Genomic DNA, 19,240 nt, shown 5'->3' with positions numbered 1-19,240 from the left:
TGATGCAAGAACAAAGAGAGTCTTTATTATACAAGTCTGACCTGGATCACGTCTTTGCTGCTTCGCAGGTTAGAAATGTGCCGCTCATGTCCAGGGACTTGATATATATATGTATATTGTATATGTATCATATACATGTATATGCATATGTATATCATATATTGTATATGTATCGTATACATATATATGTATATGCATATGTATATCGTATATTGTATATGTATCATATACATATATATGTATATGCATATGTATATCGTATATTGTATATGTATCATATACATATATATGTATATGCATATGCGTAAACTGGCATTCTCCAGCTTTGTCCCTACGTCATTGGGGAGGGCATAAAGGAGTACAGTCCTTCCTTTGTTCAGATGACTGGGGCCCTACCTGCACAGCAGGAAAGGGACCTTCCTGTCCTGGGAAATAGTAACTCTTAGCGCTATCAGAAGCTAGTGTAGTTTACAAACTGGTCAGAGCTGCTATCTGGGAACAGTTAAATCCCTCTTTCCCACAATCCAACAGTGGACTTTTATCACTTCAAGGATATTGGCTCCTGCTTCCTTCAAGGGCAGGAGCCATCTGCCCAGGAGAAATGCTGGTTGTTAATCAAGGGAGGGAGTTCGAATTTTGGCGACTGGAAGACTAGGGTGGGCTGCCTTTTGTCTGTTCCCAAGGCCAGCATCAGGGGTAGGAGGACAGGTTGGGGTGGAAAGGGAGTACTGTCATGAAAGAGGAGATGCAATATTTGGGTGCCAGGCTGGGCTCCCCTTTCTCTGCCCTGTCCAAAGGCCAGAGGCATCTATGCTGGGGGGGAAGGTGGGAGTGAGTGTTAACTGCTCTGGCTCCCAGCAGGGACAGAAGACTTCAGGATTTGATGCACAAATATGGGGGCAGGTTTCTTGTGTCTCTTCATACCTTATACTTGCTGACTCAGAGGCTGAGCTGCTTTTGCCCAGACGCTTTTCTCTTTATAATCAAGATAGCTTACCTCTTTTGTACCTTTAGCCTCCTCTCTGCTGCATGTTGTTCCCCTCTCTCTTCTCCACCCTACCCCACTCCCTCACATGGCTCAGCTCAACTTAGTCAAGTCCACTCTGGACTCTCCCAGATGTGTCTGCCTCTGGCTATGCTAGACCACAATATATACAATAAATTTTCTTTTCCATCATACCTAGATCAGTTATGTCCTTTCCTTTCTTTTTCATCACTTTTCTTTTCATTCAATTACTAGTCAGCAGAATGGGACTCAAGTTGTATCTCTGGCTCTGGGAGATGTGACATCTCAAACTGCCCAGATCAATGAGTAACTATATAACCTAATTTCAGGAGCTTTAAAACTGCAACACTACTCTACAGCAGGGGACTTTCTGATGAGGAACAAGGACATTGGTTTTCTGAGATGCCCCTAAAAGAGGAGTAAAAAGCTCCTCTTCAAGAATGAGGACCTGAGTTTGATCCCTAGAACTGATGTTAAAAACCAGGGAGTTGTCATACATCTATAATCACCTTTCTGCAAGATGGCTGACAGACAGAAATATTTCCTAAAGTGGAAATGCCAGCTATTCTGGAGTACATAGCACAACAGAAATAAGGGAGACCCTGCCTCAACAAAATGGAAGAGAGAACTGATTACCCAAAATTGTTTTCTGATAATAATTCGTGCTTCATTGTGATTGTATACACACACACACACAGAGAGAGAAAGAGAGAGAGAGAGAGAGAGAGAGAGAGAGAGAGAGAGAGAGAGAGAGAGAGATTTTAAAAGATCCTAAACACAGCATTGTACCTTTCTGTAAGAGTCCATCTCAGGGGGTCTATGAATCACCAAGACAGGAAATTTTCAGAGGCTTCAGAGCTGGTATAAAACACGTTTAAACTATGTATGAAGACAATGGTCTCCTTGGCCATTATCCATTATTATTGACAGTGTTCAGTTGTGAAACGTTCTCTTTAGACATTTTGAGACTGTTTGAGAGTTCTTCCCTTTACAGTGTAATAAGCTCTGTCTATCTGCAACAGTGTGTTCCATGTGTCTCATTTCATTGAGACAGATGACAAGAGATGGGAAGATGAGAGTCGGCCAGAACCAAACCCCAATGGTAGTGGGAACTGTACAAGTGGTTTCTCACTCCCATTTTGACCTGCCCTCCAATTTTGGTTAGGTTTGATTATGATCACCCAGAATAAAGATCATGGTTCCTGACTTCCCTAACTTGTATCATGTGAATATGACATGGAACCCAGGCCAGGTATACTACTGATCGTGATGTGAAACACTATCAGATCTAGATGCAATACAAGACTTGTGAGAGGAAACACCTTTTACATGTTAAGCATGAGTAATATCAGAGTTTTATGCCACTTGCAGCTTTGTTAAACTCAAAAGTTATGTTAAAATTAAAGAAGTCTGGAGACAAGTTTAGCCAAGAGTCCAACAATGAAAGGGAGCCGGGACTTGAAAATCCAGAGCAAAGTAGTGGATCTTTCCTCAATGTCGGGATTCATGCAATAGCAATAAATTCATAAGTCAAATCATTTTGGATTGGCTTTGATTCAGCAAAAACTCCTAGTATTAACTTGATATCTTAGACCAAGTTCTTTTGTCCCAATCTTAAATACAAATACTAAATCTCAAATCAGCATTACTCTTCGCAAGAGTATGTGAGGCTTATAGTAGCTAAGAAACAATGAAACTATTGAAGCCTTACTCAAGACAAGAGCAGAAAGCTAGTTCAAAGGCAAACAGCTAGTCCAAATGCAAAGGATTCCTTGCAGATAGATAGCTAAGATATTAACATAACAAACCTGGCCTTGCATTAGGTTCTAGTTGCAGAGTAGGGTCCAAAGGCTTGGTAATGCAAATGGGTCTCATCAACTGGCAGATAAGAGAGATCTCAGTGAGTCATAGATTCTGGAGGATTCACACATCAGATGGCCTGCTGACAGGTTAATGGATGCTGTCCTGCTCTGACATTATGTGTTTTACCTATTATCCAGATAAGGGGTGACTTTATCATTTGGACTAGTGTATTCAATAAGTTAAAGATCTGCTTTATCATCAATATAGTTTTGACAAATCCATGTATCCTGATTGTTCCTGATTTACTATAATAAACAATAACAATATACTAAATAATATAAGTGCTAATATTATATACTACACTATAATAAATAATAAAATATAAATGGTAATGTTTTATTTGCATAAGTAAATTTTTGGTTTTTTTCCTCCATCTTTATTAAATTGGGTATTTCTTATTTACATTTCAATTGTTATTCCCTTTCCCGGTTTCCAGGCCAACATCCCCTAACCCTTCCCCCTCCCTTTCTATATTGGTGTTCCCCTTCCCATCCTCCCCCTCCATTACCGCCCTCCCCCCAACAATCATATTCACTGGGGGTTCAGTCTTAGCAGGACCAAGGGCTTCCCCTTCCACTGGTGCTCTTACTAGGATATTCATTGCTACCTATGAGGTTGGAGGCCAGGGTCAGTCCATGGATAGTCTTTGGGTAGTGGCTTAGTCCCTGGAAGCTCTGGTTGCTTGGCATTGTTGTTCATATGGGGTCTCAAGCGCCTTCAAGCTCTTTCAATCCTTTCTCTGATTCCTTCAACGGGGGTCCTGTTCTGAGTACAGTGGTTTGCTGCTGGCATTCGCCTATGTATTCGCAGTATTCTGGCTGTGTCTCTCAGGAGAGATCTACATCCGGTTCCTGTCGGCCTGCACTTCTTTGCTTCATCCATCTTATCTAGTTTGGTGGCTGTATATGTATGGGCCACATGTGGGGCAGGCTCTGAATGGGCATTCCTTCAGCCTCTAACTTTTGCATAAGTAATTTATCACTCCTCATTTCATGGTTTGGGCATACTGTGTTTGTTTATTTGCATAAAGAATATGCAAGTGTTTTTTTTTTCACCAATAGACTCAAAATGAACCAAACTTCTATTTTAGAAAGTTAAGTCACTAGTCAAAAAACTGATGGTTGATGTCATATATAACAGAAGAACTAAGCTATATTAAGTTTCCTGACTTCCTGTAGTGGTTTTAAAGAAAATGGCCCCCATAGCCTCATATATTTGAAAGTTTGTTTCCCAGTTAATGGATCTGTTTGGGAAGGATTAAGGGATGTGGCCTTCTTGGAGGAGGTTTAGCCTTCTTGGAGGAGGTATGCCACTGTGGATAGACTCTGAGGTTTCAAAAGCTCATCCCAGTCTCAGTCTTTTTCTCCACAGGTTCATAGATTAGGACGTAGAGCTCTCAGTTACTGCTCCAACACCATTGCCTGTCTGCTTAAGCAACTCCCCTCAATTAAATGCTTTTGTTTGTAAGAGTTGCCTTGGTCATAGTGTCTCATTACAGTAATAGAACAGTGACTAAGACACTTCCACACAATGATAGTCTGTAGTCTAAAATTGTAAACTGAAGTAAACCCATTTACTCCTATGATGCTGATTATTAAGATAATTTATCACAGCAACATAAATTTGAATGGAATATATGCTGCGTCAAAAACAGAGGAACATATTTTGACCTATCTACGCTGTCAGAATGTATTAAGTAACAAAAATATTCACTAGCTATATCAACTTTTTAGGTTGCAAGTTAGTAGGCAGTCATGATTTCTCCTGATAGGTGATGATTGACAAAAGCAGATTCTTCTATTCAAATCTTAATTGCTAGTATTAGCACTCAGATGATAAATTATACTTCACACCATTGAGGTCTTTTTGGAAAAGTATTAAAAGGTGGGGAATGTCAAAAAGTAGACATAAAAAGTTTCAGTCAAATAATGGTCATGTTGATCATTATTTCAGGATCAGCCATAAGGAGCATTATTAGCTATAAAAATAAAGATGAGTATAATTTTGACTCATTAAAATTCAGTTATAGATCTGGCCTATCATTCCTAGAACCCAAGGTAAGAATATCCCAAAGAAAAAGATAAATTAGAAGGTAAATGTGTGTGTGATGGCTATTCTTGGTTGTCAACTTGACTACCTCTGGAAGTAATTAACACTCAAGGGGCTAGGTATACCTGTAACTTTTTTTTCTTAAATAAGTCATTTGAAGTGGGAAAATCCACTTTAATATGAATCTTTTGAGGTAAGAAGATCTGCCTTTAATCTGGGCCTTCTACTGACAGCCTATATAAAGGACATGGAAGAAGGAAGCTTGTTGTCTTTGTCTACTTACTCTCATTCTTGATGGCAATTCCATTTCCTCACTAGAATTAGAGCCTACTGTTTTGAATTCTGGCCTATATTGAAGACCAGCAGAGATAGACATCTAGCCTTGTGGACTAAATGACTACTGGATTCTTGCGTAACAAAAGTGATATTTTTATGCTGAGGAGCATAACACAAAGTTCACACTCTAAATGCCTAACTACAGTCCTAAGTTTACCATACACACACACACACACACACACACACACACACACACACACACACACACACACACCACTCACCCAAGGCTGCTTACCTGTGCAAAATATCTTAGCTGACATGGTACAGTCACTACAGTGCTCTCTGATTTGAGGATCAGGATACTAGGAGAGACTTTCCAAATGCAGAACAGATCAAAGTGGTGTCTTTCCAGATGTGCAAAGTAGACCATTGCTTTTTGTCTCTGCATATATACTCTCCAGTGGGTGTCATAGAGTTCTCAGACTGTCTGGTTATCTTAACTGAGTAATTTCTAGCTGTCAGGTACAGGCTTAGGTGTAGTGGGATTTCTTAAGATACTTTTACCTGTCTAAAAGGCATATTTTACTATGTTTATTATACATCAGTAGACAGTCATGGTTGGACTAGATGGACTTTAGGCTTTAAGCCATTCTAATAAGTTCCTCATATATGGAGAGAAGGAGAGAAGGAGAGATAGATAGATAGATAGATAGATAGATAGATAGATAGATAGATAGAGATGTACATATACATATATACACACACTATATATATTCACTATGTGTGCATATATGCATACATTATACATAAATATATGTATATATAAAGATACATATATTTAAATGTATATATATAAATATATTAATATATGTTTGTTCTATACGTTCTGCTATTCTAGAGAACCCTGAACAATACTGTGTGCTATTCACATACAGCGGTTGAAGGACATAACATACTTGCTGCAACTTAAATTTATTATAAAGTCAGAAATAGAGTTAAGAGTATATTAAATATGTATAGTATTTAATAAAGTATAGGTACAATGGATAATCTCAGGAGAAAAGATTGTATGACATCTTTATATAAATCTTTTATATAGCAGTTGGGGGTTAATTATACATTTATTCTTGTCTCTCAGTCTATTAGTGTGGGATGATATCAAGCTGTTTTGTTTTGGGGGTTTTTGTTGTTGTTGTTGTTGTTGTTTGGTGGGTTTTTTTAAGCTACCTTGTATGTTTCTTGAGATTATCTATTTGCGATTAAGAACTGTAGGTCATTAGGAGTTAGGTTATATATATTTGCTTAAGACATCTGTGGTGAATGAAAGAATGAATGAATACACAGCACAATAGAACTTGAAGGGAGTGAAGTATTCTTGTAATAGTCCTCACCATGTTGCCTATTGGCAGAATATTTGAATGAATATGATCTCTACAGGCTCATAGTGAGTGAAACCATTAGGAAACAAAATAGGACTGAAGGCCTTGTTGAAGTAAGTGTGGCCTTAGTCGAGGAAGTATGTCACTGGGGAGGGTTTTAATGTTTCAAAAGCTTAAGCCAGGCCCAGTGTCTTACTCTGCCTACCTATGGATCCAGATGTAGAACTCTCAGTCCTTTCTCCAGCATAATGTCTGCCTGCACGCCATCATGCTCCCCACTGTAACGATAATGGAGCAAACCTGTAAAACTGTAAGCAAGCCCCAATGAAATGTTTTCTTTTAAAAGAGTTGGTATGGCCATGATGTCGCCTCACAACACAATAGAACCCTAAGTCAGAAGTTGGTACAGGGAGGGAGTAAAGTACTGTTGTGATAGTCCTGACCATGTCCTTGTTGGTAGAATGTGAACTTTGGGATTTTGGCTTAGGAAAACAGTCGAATGCTTTAAGAAGGGCTTAATGGCTACACTAGTAGGAGCATTGAATACAGTGGTGCTAATGGCAGTGTAGATTAATGAAGGCTCAGCTCAAGAGGTTGCACAGGAGAAGAATATTAGTAAGTGTCCTAGTGTAAGGTTCCAAAAATCACTGAAGGAAGACCCCAAACTCAGATAGTATAAAAACAAAGAGTGTTTATTCTGCAGGAACAACCAGCATTTGAGGGTCAACCATTCTTTGAAATGGCAAACCCAGCTAAAGGAATGCAGGCCTTCTTATAAGGAACCTGGGGAATTCTCTAGAAGGATTGGGTAACCTGATATTTCATTGGTGGGTGCTAGGGGGTCACAGGTAATCAGTGGTCTATATTCCTATGTCATGAGCATTCAATCATGTGATAAAATAGGGCTGTCCAGCGCAGATGGCCCATTCTGAGGTAAGATATTTCCCCATTTTTGTGATTATCCCCAGGCTGTTCTTTGGGAGAAGGTTTATGATCTTGTCCTGGATTTTATGGTCTGTTCTTAGAGCTGGTGTCTTATGACCTAGTTTCTGGGACTTATGATCTATTCCTGAAGCTGGTGCCTTACGGCCCGTTTTGAAAGTAAGCCTGGCCCTCAAAATGGAGATAAATGGGGTCCTTAAATGGGGACAAATGGGTTTATATTGTCCTTTCACAATAGATCATTTTGGTGATATTTTGGTAAAAAATGTGGCTGCTTTTTGTCCCTGTTGGAAAAGTCTGCCTGAGGCTACATTGAAGAGTTTTTGGATTAAAAGCATTGCCAGAGGAGATTTCAAAAAGCCTAGCACCTCATCATTATTAGTGACCAGTCTTATGCAGATCTATAATGGAAAGGAACAAGCTGAGCAAGACAAAATACAAAATGTACATCTTGAAGAGGAAAGAGGCATCAGGAAGTACCAGGGAGCTAGATTATGTGTTCAGAGAGATAAACAGATTAAATAAAAGCATGATTCCAGTTTGTGAAAATAAAAGGGTTGAGGTATTTTTCTGCTCTCCGGAAAGGAATCAAAGAAAAGCTTAAGCAGTAAAAGAAAACCAACAACTGATGCCAGAGGTGTGTTCCAGCCCCATCACAAAGCAGAACATAGATGAATTGGCCGTGTGCTTCTGTCTTTAAAGTCAAAAATAACAAATCATAGAATCTCACCCTGTGACTACGGAAAGGTGTTGAGGCCAAACTTGTGTGTCAGGGATGTCCTTGCATAGAGGCCCTGAAGCTGTTTGGGGGAACCCTGGACTACCTTAGAGAAATCAAGGTGTTGGAGATGCCAGAATTGGGGGAATGCCTACTGGGAAAAGCTGTAGACTGAGTATGGAACCAGTTCTAGAGAGAAAAGTTTTGTTGTAGTTGACAAAGCTGAAGGAGTTGGAGATCTGAAGAGCCCTTTGACATGAGACATGAAGATGCAGTGTTTGGAGTTTGCCCTGCTTTGCTCTTGTTCTGCTCTGGTCCAGTATAGCCTCACTATCCTTCCTTTCTTTCTTTTGGGAATGGTAATGTATATACTGTGCCATTGTATATTGAAAGTTTGTGATCTGCTTTTTATTTTAATTTACACAAGTTCACACTTAAGAGATTGCCTTGCATCACAGAAAGGAGCTTGAACTGTGATTGATATTGTGATAGCTTAGAAGTTGGACTAAATGTATTTTTGCATTATAATAGGGGTACAAGTGTATGAGGCTAGAGAGTAGAACATAAGTGGTTTGAATGAAAATGGCTCCTACAGGCTCAACAATGGAACTGTTTAAAAGAAGTAAGATATGGGGCCTTGTGGGAGTAGGTGTGGCCTTATTAGAGGAATTATATCACCGAGGGTGGATGTTAACATTTCAAAAGCTTAAGCCAGACCCAGTGTATTGCTTTGCAGTGTATGTCTGCAGATCTAGGTGTAGAACTCTTGGTGATACTCATTTCCTAATTTTAAAGCTATCTGCATAGAAAATATCTTAACATCCACTGATCATTTTTACCTTGTCTGCTATTTTTTTTAAAAATCTTTGCAGGCCTTTAATCTGGCAGAATTAATTCATCTACTCCTAAATAAAAATCCAAATCGGGTGTTAAAAAAAAAAATCCATCACAGTCTTCAACATCATGTCTGCCTGCCTGCCACCACACTTCCCACTGTGACAATAATAAATTACACTTCTGAAACTAAGAAAGCCCCAGTTATATGCTTTCTTTTACAGAAGTTCTTATGCTGACTCTTTATAGCCATAGAACACTGACTAGGGGGTTGGGGATTTAGCTCAGTGGTAGAGTGCTTGCCTAGCAAGCGCAAGACCCTGGGTTAGGTCCTCAGATCCGAAAAAAAGAAAAAAGAAAAAAAAAGATTAAGAACACTGACTAAGTCAGCATTATGACTATGAGTCATATGACTGAGTATGACTATCAGTCAGGAATTCATGGTCTAATTACTAAAGTGTGGTAATGGTTACTTTCATCTTGGACTTTTTCTCTCCTTAGTTCCCCCTTGAGAGATGAGCAAGGTCTAATTACTGACAAGGGATGAACATCATGTTCTAGAGCTTCTTTAGAGTGAATGAGACATGGGGTAGGGAAGCTAGTTATCATCATCAATCCCCTGTAGGTTTGTAGGACCCTGAGGTATAAACATCTTGAGCAGCATTTTGGAGAAGACTGTTGTTATCCCAGAAGGTAAAGGAAAGGATTATGACATTACTCAAAAATTGAGGTGCCTTCCATGGTGGAAGACAGGTGAGTTGATATTAATGATTCACTGAAATGATGTCCTTTGCTTCTTAATAATCTGTGACACTGGATAATACCAACCATATCAGATGGTTAAATAAGCAAGGGCCAAAGACACAAACCAGAATTAAACCAAGAAGAAAGGAATTAAAGGTAATGCAAGCATTATCATTTCTATCTGTTTAATTATAGAAAAAAATTAACCCATTTAGATATTGAATGAAGTGAGTGAAACCACATAACATAAAAATTTCCCTAGAGTGAGAAGAGTGGTCTGCTGTGGCCATACTCATCTAAACAGTGATTGAAAATTCTTAGTGAGAAGAAAAAAGGCAACAGCAGCCTTAGTCTGAAGGAAAAGTTTTATCCATTAGGAAAGAGAGCAGGAAAGCACGTCTGTTCTGTCCATTGGGAAGAATTTGAACATCACTACTATTTTGCCCCATGAGGAAAGACTTAAGATGGAAACCTATTTAGAAATGATCAATCGTATACTCAGCTTCCTGTTGGCACCATGGGGTCTTCTGGAAGTCTCAGACTCTTAGAAGTTAAGAGGCTTGTTTTGAAAATGGGTAAAGTACAGGTAGTAGGTCAACTTTAAGGATGTGTCTGACAGACCACACTGTGATGGAAATTTTTTTAAATACTAGATTTGGATTTTTATTTAGGAATGGATAAATAAATTCTGACAGAATAAAAGGCTGCAAAGATTTTTTTAAATAGCAGACAAGTGTAAAAATGAGCAGTGGATATTAAGACATCTCCTATGCAGATGACTTTAAAATTAGAAAATGAGTATCATCAACATAGAGATTTGCATATTTGTTGCTGACCCCTAAGGTCTCTTTCGAAGAGAAAGTGTAAGTTCTCAGTTGGTTTACTGCCTCTTTTATATCTTGCACTTTGGATTCATTTTAGAAAATGAGGTTTGATCTTGTACAAGTGAACACAGCAATTTCCTGGAGTTTAGTAGCCACTGGAGTATGTAGTAGGATGTGCTGGTTTAAGTGGCTAAAGTTGGCTTCTTAGAATGACTGCTTTGTTTGAATTACTATTACTATGATGAAACACCATGACTAAAGTAACTTGGGAAGGAAAGGGTCTATTTGAATTGCATTTCCATATCACTGAAGGAAGTCAGGAGAGGAATTCAAGCAGGCCAGGAACCTAGAAGAGGTTGATGCAGAGGACATAGAGAAGTGTTGTTTACTGGCATGCTCATCATGGGTTACTCAACCTATTTTCTTATAGAACCCAGGACCGCCAGCCCAAAAATGGCCCCACCAACAATGGGCTTTTCCCCATGAATCACTAATAAAGATAATGCCCCCTAATGCTTACCTTATGGAAACATTTTCTCCTTTGAAGCTTCCTTCTCTCCGATGACTTTAGTTTGTTTCAAACTGACATACAAAACTAGCCAGCATCCCAAAGTTTGTGGAGGTTGACTTATGAACCCAGTAACTACACCCAGAGCAACACCCTGTCTCTCAGTCACATACCGGTAGAACTTAGATGGGATGGACAAGCCCTAAGAAAGAACTCTTAGCACCTTTTAAAGTGTTTGGAAGGATCTTTTGGACTTGAGGATCTGTTCAACCTTGGTGAGTTCCTGACTCTCAATTCTTCCCGTAAAAGCCTGGTACAGAGGTATAGCTATCTGTGGTGGTTTTAATATGCTTGGCCCGGGAAGCGGCATTATTTGGAGGTGTTCAACCTTGTTGGAGTAGGAGTGGCCTTGTTGAGGGCATAGGCTTTAAGACCCTCATCGTAGCTGCCTGGAAGCCAGTTTTCTCCTAGTGGCCTTCAATTGAAAATGTAGAATTCTCAGCTCCTCCTGCACCATGCCTGACTAGATGCTGCCATGTTCCTGCCTTGACGATGATGGACTGAACTTCTGAAACTGTAAGCCAGCCCCAATTAAATGTTGTCCTTATACAAGTTCCCTTGATCATGGTGTCTGTTCACAGCAGTACAACACTAACTAAGACACTATCTCTACATAATCAGAGGTCCAAATTCTACAACATCCATTTGAGGGGTTGGGAGAGCACAATAGACAAAACAGTTCATACCCATGTGGGTGCTAAAGCTCTGATCTCCTTTGAGAAGAGAGGGGCCTCATAGGTAAATTTGGTTTTGCATAGTGAGTTTTAGCCCCCAACAACCAGGAAACTGAGGGATTCTTCGTTCAGGTAATCATGTCTTCTGTTGGCCCACAGAGGAGGTAATTACTACACTGATTTGGTTGAATCAGAGTGGTCTCCAGATGACTCTGATCCATCAAATCTTGGATAGGAACTATGTCAAATAAGTGAAGAATATCTCAAATTCTTGTTGGAAGACAGTCCCTGTGGTTTGTCCTTCTCACATGTTAGGAGCTTCAAAGCAACTAGACACTGAACATTGAGGTAAAATGGAATGTAAAGGAAAATACCTTAAGGATTAGAACTGAAATCATCTTAAAGAAAATCTGAATAAGGAAAGTATAAGTATTAAGAACTACTGGGTGGAGTAAGTCATTGATCAGAAAGAGGTCTTGGACTAATCTCTATTTGTTAGGGCTTTTGCTAACACAAAGAATGGGAATATTACATGCACTAAAAATTTCAATCAATAATACTTGCTTCCTAAGTCCTTGAATTATGAATATCAGTTCTTCTCTGTCTTAAATAAGAAATGACAAGAATAAATGCCAGATTTAAAAAAACTGTTAATAAATGGAATAATTAATTGAACAGATAATTCACAACAAAATACAAATGGCTGATAAGTATTTTACAATGTTCAACATCTCTAGCAATAATAGACATGTAATTTAAAACTATTTTGAGAGTCTATCTCACCACAATCAGAATGACTACTATTCTGACAATTGACAACAAATGCTAGAGAGGACATGGGGAGAGAAGCTGTTATCTGATAAGAGTGTGAACTAGTATAGTCACTGTGTAATCAGTGTGGTGATGTCTTACAAAAAGATAAAATTAGAACTACCATATGATGCTCTCCTAGGTCCACATCACAGGGTTCTTTGGTTATATCTATCCAACTGATAGATATTATTATTATTTATCATTATTTTTTCATAATAAGAGGAGATGGAATAAGTCTTGATGCCCAAATAATAAATGAGTTGATAGTGAGAAAGTAGGACATGTGCAGCATGGAATTTTATTCCGTCTTAAAGTTAAATATTGTAGGAAAGTGAACAGGACCTTAATAGCACAGTCACTAAGATCAAGAATCAATAACTGGCCTCGTAAAACTAAAAATATTCTGTACAACCAAGAATCTCCTCATTTAAGTGAAGAGGCAGCCCACACAATGGAAAAAAGTCTTTATTAGGACTAAACATCAAGAAAAGAATCAACTCAATTAGTAGGGCATGGAACTAAACTGAATGTTCTCAAAGACGAAGTACAAATGACTGAAAAACGGTTTTTAAAAATGTTCGGCATCCTTAGCCATCAGGGAAATGTGAATAAAACTACTTTCAGATTTTATTTTATACTAGTGAGAGTGGCTAAGATTAAAATGAGGAAAACGACAGATACTGGATAGATGTGGGAAAGGAGGAGGGGAAAACTACCGTGATAGTGCACACTGCTGAAGGTAGCAATAAAGTGGGTTTATGATCCTCAATTCCATTACATTGATCAATGGATCTGATTTTATACAATGTATGTGTGTGTGTGTGTGTGTGTGTGTGTGTGTGTGTGTGTGTGAGAGAGAGAGAGAGAGAGAGAGAGAGAGAGAGAGAGAGAGAGAGAGAGTTTTATGTCAGCCTAACACAAGTTAGGGTCATCAGGAAATAAGAATCTCAGTTGAGAAAATGCTTCCATACTACTAGCCTATAAGCAAGCTTGTAGGATATTTTATTGATTGATGGCTGGTGTGAGAGTATTCAGATACTTTGGGTTGTGCCTCAGAAGGTTGGATAAAGCCATGAAGAGAAAACCAGTAAAGAGTCTTCACGGTCTCTGCATCAGTTTCTGCCTCCAAGTTCCTGCTTTTGAGTTCTTTCCCTGACTTCCTTTGATGATGGATGTGAAGTATAAGCTGAAATAAACCCTTTGCTCCCCCAAATTGCTTTTGGTCAGGGTATTTTATCACGGCAATAAAAACCCTAATACAGGGGGCTTTCAAGGGAGGAGAGATAGAAAGCAGTGGTATAAACAAAGAATATTAATAGAATATAAAGAGTTAAACTTAGTGGAGGTTGCAAGGGCAAGGTAGAAGAGTGAAAAAAAAAACTAATGACCTTACAAAATGTGTGTGTGTGTGTGTGTGTGTGTTAATGAAGCTCCCCTATAATAAAGAAGGCAGTGCTACAGACTAACAAATAAAAAGCTCAGTGCCAGGAATGGGTTATCTCCTCTGGAGTTGTCAGTAAGGTTCAATAGACATCCAAATATTTCATGCTATTGTCAATGCAGTTGATCACCTTGCTAAACTTAATGGCATTATCCTTTTGGTGAAGATACTACACACTTGAGTCATAGAGCATAACAAACTGCTAGTGATCTGGAAGCTTCATCTCTACTGGCTAACTTCAATAATGCTGGAAGGTGTGGTGCATGCTACTGAAGGAGAAAATAATCAATCTTAACTAGCTGTGAGCAACATGAGCTAAAATAAAGTGACTTGGCACGGCCTGACAACTGGTGCAATAGTGGTACAAATATCATGGGAATAACCAACCACTTTCTGATTGGATCTAAGACCCACTCCATGAGATGAAACCCATATTGTCAGACCAAGGACCTGTGCCTAGATAGGTCATAGGTCTGGGGGAAGAAGCTACTAGTAATCTGCTAAATGGACATAGTATTAAAAGAACTCTCATTGACTTGTTATTATATACATAGTATGGAGGTGGAAGGTAGACTGTTAAGTTTGAAGTCTACCACGTCCAGATAAGTTTTCCAAACTTGGCACAAAATGGAAGACTCTTTAAGGGGCTTCCTCTGTTCTGCCTGATCTTATCTGTGTCTAAGCACAGGTGCCTGACCTTATGTAGAGTATGACCATGTACCAAAAAAAAAAAAAAAAAAAGGATTCCTTCAAGAGTTGCATGCTTCAGCACACAAATCCTAACTTGTCACTGTATGATAATTAGGTACTCTGTTATGATCATTCAGCTCTTCTGGCCTGTAACCCCCCAAAAAAAACCTCTGAGGAAAGTCTCATAATCCATGGGCAAATTACCTACCTGGCAGGTTCTTGGAATTCCTCTTTATGTGAATGAAGCATTCCCAGAGCCCTGCCCTAACCAATAATATTCATGCATTTTGGAAATCTCTATCTACTCCCTAAGATCTATATAGCCCTTGTTCACCCTGAATAAAGTTGAGCTGTTTTCACTGGAGCTAACACAGAAGTCAATCTGTCAGTACTCACATATGTCCAAACCCTGCCTACCCATTCGCTCAGGGAGAAGGGAGGGTCATAGCAGACATGAAATCCTATCCCTACCCAAGGAGGTTTTGAAACTGATAGCTCCTAAGAGAGAGTTGTCTTAAAAGAATTTTGCTCCTAGTAAGTTGCTCATGCTCCAGTGGGAAGCTGGACATAAAATACTATATGGGAAACGCATCTTGGACTTGGTGGACTGGAAAAGTAGAGGACACAAATGTGTGTGAACAGGGACTGGGGCAAGACTGAGAGGAGTCAAGAGAGAGGTAAATATGATCACAACAGATTGTACTCGATTCTCAAAGAATTAGTCTTAAAAAATTGATGTCAAACTCTCTCCACCAAAGATGGATAGCTAAGCTTGAGTCTGAGGAATCCAGCAATCAGGATTCCTCCATTGTTTCTGCTTTAAGTTCCTTCCCCCTTGAGTTTCTGCCCTGATTTCCCTCAGTGGTGAACCTTAATTGAAATAAGTCCTTTCCTCCTCTAAGTTGCTTTTGGTAGGGGTGTTTATCACAGCAAAATCAGAGCTATAATTATATAGGACTTGTGTTCTCAGTCAATGCATCTTTTTTTCTTAGAGGCGAGCCCACCCTCTGTGTACATTACTTCTACATATTTCAAGTCATGACACCAAATTCTGTCATAGACTTTGTGATTCCTGTAACACAGCCTTGTTATGGCAAGGGTATGAGTGTTAAGTCTTTTGCCTATGACATGTTTGCTCTTTCTAAAGTCTGTATGTCTTGGAAATCTGTTGCTTATATACAGAAGCAGGAACTGTTCCCCACTGTGCTCAAATACTTCTTTGGTTTGAAAGAGTTTCTTTTTGAGTCTTTTTTTTTCTTTCTTATTTTGGTTCTCTGATTCACTGCTTCACCCTGAGGAAACCTAGAAAACTGACATCTTACCCCTGAGGGAAGCTAGTTCCGAGAATTAGACAGACACCTTCTAGTTTTTATTGTGACATTTACAAAACAGAAAAGAGAAAGGAATTTAATGTTTTTGGACACAGAGGTGTTATGTAGGGAAGGGATATCACAGAGATATTAATAAGAATACTAATAACATAGAGGAATATAATCAAACCTCATCATGAAGGGAATGGAATACTATTTTGAGGCATTTGTTTCTCTTCTTGTACATCTAATCCTTTCCATAGGTAAACAACACTGCTTTTCATTCAGAGAACTATATTTCCTTAATTCTCCATTGTCTTGGGGAGATTAAGGCTGCTTATGAAGGCAGTTAAGGCTGCTGATTCTCATTTTAGATGTTTGCAGACTGTTTTAGGTCTGGGTATCTAATCTTTTTGTTCTCTGGACTACTTGAATAAAGTACTTGGATCATCTTAGGCTATACATACAAAAGACACACAAATACTGATGAAAAATGATGAACAAAGAAAAAAGTCTGTGTATAATATGTGATATCCACCACCACAGACAAGCAAAGAAGTCTTCATATAATAATTTTAACTGGGCAGTGCTCTGTTTAGAGTTTTAAAACTATAAAGCAGACCCAAGTTTGTAATCACTGATAAACATCAATATACTTGTATTAATCATTCCCTGCTGTTGTAATTAAAGTATCCCCCCCAAAGAAAAGTAGTTAGTGAAAAATGGGTTTATTTTAGTTTACTGTACAAGGGACATGGCAGGGAGATTGATGCCATTTTTGAAGTCAGGAAGTCAGAGAGAACACATTTTATCCACAAAAGGAGAGAATGAGATCAGGCGTAGTGGAGCCAGGCCATACATCTTCAAATTCTGTCTACAGTAGCATACTTCCTACTTAAGTTCCCTCACTTAAACATCCATAATCTCCCCCAAACAGTGCCACCAAACAGCACCACCAACTAAGAACCAACCAATCAAATACATGAGCCTAACAAGGACACTTCTCACTTAATCTATCTTACAGTGTATCTTGTAAAATGTCCAGTTTAGGGTGGAGCTCTCAACTGTTATTTATCTTCAGCATCTCGGGCAGTCTTGAATTTCTGAACTGGATACCATTTACTCCAGAGAGAGGCTTTCAAAGCTGAGAGTATCTTTTTTAAAAGGAATTTTGCTTAACGTGTATGAGTGTGTTGCATATATACATATATAGTGTTTTGCTGAAGCAGACACAGGTAAATGGATATTTTGCTAGAGCTAGAACATGAAAGGAGTATGAAAGATTCTTCGCTAATGAAACACATGTATTGGTCCACCTTAGAATGAGTAGTTGAGCTCCATTTGTCAGGACTCCATAGGGAGAAACACCCTGAAAACTTCGGGTGGCATGTTGGAGGCTTCTTCCGTGGTGGTCTTGGGCCAATTGACAGAATGATGGCAGCTGATATAGGCTCACTTGGAGTTTTGCTAAGGCAGACTCAACCTGCTGAAGCAAGACATATGATGAGGCAAGACTGTGGAGGACACATGATGCTTAGAGGGAGTATAAATAGGACTCAAGAGTGAGTGATGGAGGCTAAGCTTGCTGGCATAGCTAGCTTGCAATGCTTTTTGGTCTTGTATCTTTGCTGATCTTCACTTCATTAAGAGAGGCACAGCTGAGAAATTCTGGTGTCCCTTTGGTCCTAATCCTTCCTGCTGACTCATGCTGATTAGCCTGAGGCCTTGCTGTTCCTGCTAGGTCATGCCACCGCTGCTACTATCCTGATACTACTGAACTGGACTGCTGATGAGTCTGTGAAGTGTTTGTGAGTGGATCAAACTGTCGCTCATGACTCCTGTGAACTGGACTGCTGATATTCTGACAAAAACAGATGAGATTTGCTTCAAAGAACAATTTCTAAACAGGCTCACTTCCCCATATCCTAATAATCTTTCTTTTCCACAACCTCTGGTGGGTGGTAGGCTAGGAGGGCCTGACATTATTACTGAGGCTATGGAGTGCTCACATAAAGGGGCTTATCATGAATGCCCTACGGAAGACCCAACAAGCAGCTGAAAGACTCAGATGCAGATATTTGCACCCAACATAGGAACAGAAGCTGCTGATCACTTTGGTTGAATTAGGGAAAAACAGTAAGAAGCTGAGGAGGATGACCCTGTAGAAGGACCAGCAGTCTCAATTAACCTGGACCACTAAGACCTTTCAGATACTGAACAACCAACCAGGCAACATACACCAGCCGATATGAAGTTCCCAACACATATACAGCAGACTGCTGGATCTGGGTTCAGTCAGAGAATATGCACCTAACACTCAAGAGACTGGAGGCCCCAGGGAGTAGGGAGGTTAGTGAGGTGGGGGGTGGGGACATCCTCGTGGAGCCAGGGGGTGGGAGGGAGGTCCAGGGAGAGGAGGTATGAGATGTGAAACAGTCAGGGGTGGACCAGGAGGGGGATAAAATTTGGAGTGTAAAAAAAAAAAAAAAGATTAAATACATTTTAAAAAGAAAAGAAATAGATTAAAAAAAATTTTTAAAAAATCATTGAAAGCCCTTAGCAGCTCTCTGCTCCCAGACCCCCTGGAGGGGAGTTCTCGCCGCCTGGTCGGGCGGGCACTCCTGAGGCAGCAGAGCGGAGGAGACCACCAACGCTGCCCACCCCTGCCCACATCCCTGGCCCAGGAGGAAACTGTATACGGCCTCTGGGTACCCGTAGAGGAGGGCCCAGGAGCAGCAGGTCCACTGCGTCTGAGACACCGCACCTGAAGGGACCGACCGGATAAACAGTTCTCTGCACCCAAATCCCGTGGGAGGGAGAGCTAAACCTTCAGAGAGGCGGACATGCCTGGGAAACCAGAAGAGACTGCTCTCTGCACACAGTACTGATTCCAGAGAAAAACACCAAACTCCATCTGGAACCCTGGTGCACGGAGGCTCCCGGAAGGGGCGGCACAGATCTTCATGGTTGCTGCCGCCACGGAGAGCCGTGGGCAGCACCCCCAGGCGAACTTGAGCCTCGGGACCACAGGTAAGACCAACTTTTCTGCTGCAAGTGACCTGCCTGGTGAACTCAAGACACAGGTCCACAGGAACAGCTGAAGACCTGT

This window comes from Rattus rattus, chromosome 1, assembly GCF_011064425.1.
Source record: "Rattus rattus isolate New Zealand chromosome 1, Rrattus_CSIRO_v1, whole genome shotgun sequence".
NCBI lineage: Eukaryota > Metazoa > Chordata > Mammalia > Rodentia > Muridae > Rattus > Rattus rattus.
This window is presented reverse-complemented; position numbering follows the sequence as displayed.